The sequence below is a fragment of the Piliocolobus tephrosceles genome, chromosome 16 (assembly GCF_002776525.5).
Source record: "Piliocolobus tephrosceles isolate RC106 chromosome 16, ASM277652v3, whole genome shotgun sequence".
Lineage (NCBI taxonomy): Eukaryota > Metazoa > Chordata > Mammalia > Primates > Cercopithecidae > Piliocolobus > Piliocolobus tephrosceles.
Genome location: NC_045449.1, coordinates 61,015,737 through 61,016,752, shown reverse-complemented (window position 1 = coordinate 61,016,752; position 1,016 = coordinate 61,015,737).

The window sequence follows — 1,016 nt, the reverse complement described above, 5'->3', positions numbered from 1 at the left end:
TCACTTCTTTTCAGTTCTCATTGTCTGAAACAAAAGACCATAATTTTCATTTTTACCCCAAATCATCTCTCTCTAAACCTACTTTTTTGTTTTGTCTTTTAAGATTTTATTATATTTTTAGAGCAATTTTAGGTTCACAGCAAAATTAAGTGGAAGGTACAGAAATTTCCCATCTTCTCCTTGCTCTCACACCTCCCTCATTATCAATATCCCCCACCAGAGTGGTACATTTTTTACAGTTAATGAACCTGTATTGACATCATTATCACCCAAAGTCCGTAGTTACAGTTCATTCTTGTACATTCTGTGAGTCTGGACAAATGTATAATGGCATGTATCCACCATTATACACCATAACACTTCACCACCCCACAATTCTCTGCCAGTTCATGTCTTCCTCCCAGCAAAACCCCAGACAATTGTGAGGCTTTTCACAGTCTCCATAGTTTTTCCCTTCTCCAGAATATCATATAATTGGAATCACAGTAGGTAGCCTTTTTAGATCGGCTTCTTTCACTTGGTAATGTGCATTTCCATTTCCTCCACATCTTTTCATGGCTTGATAGGTTATTTCTTTTTAGTGCTGAGTAATATTCCATTGTCTGGATGTACCACAGTTTATCCATTCAGCTCCTGAGGGACACCTTGCTTTTACATTTTGGCAATTACAAATAAAACTGTAAACATCTATGTGCAGGTTTTTGTGTGGACTAAGTTTTCAAATCCTTTGGATGAATCTGAACCTGTTTTTTAAGCAGTGAGAAAACACCTTGCACATTTGTTTCAAAAGCCAGCTGACGGACTTTGCCCCTCCTAAACTCCTGATTTGGGGTTGGTGGCTTAGGCCATGCTTTTATTGGGCACTTGACAAGTGGTTCTTCATCTCAAGGTCCATCAGAATATGTGCGGGGCTTATTACACACATGCTGGGCTCCACCCCCAGATTCACACTCAGTAGGGATGGAGTGGGGCCCAAGAATTTTAATTTCTAACACGTTCTCAGTACCAGAACTACT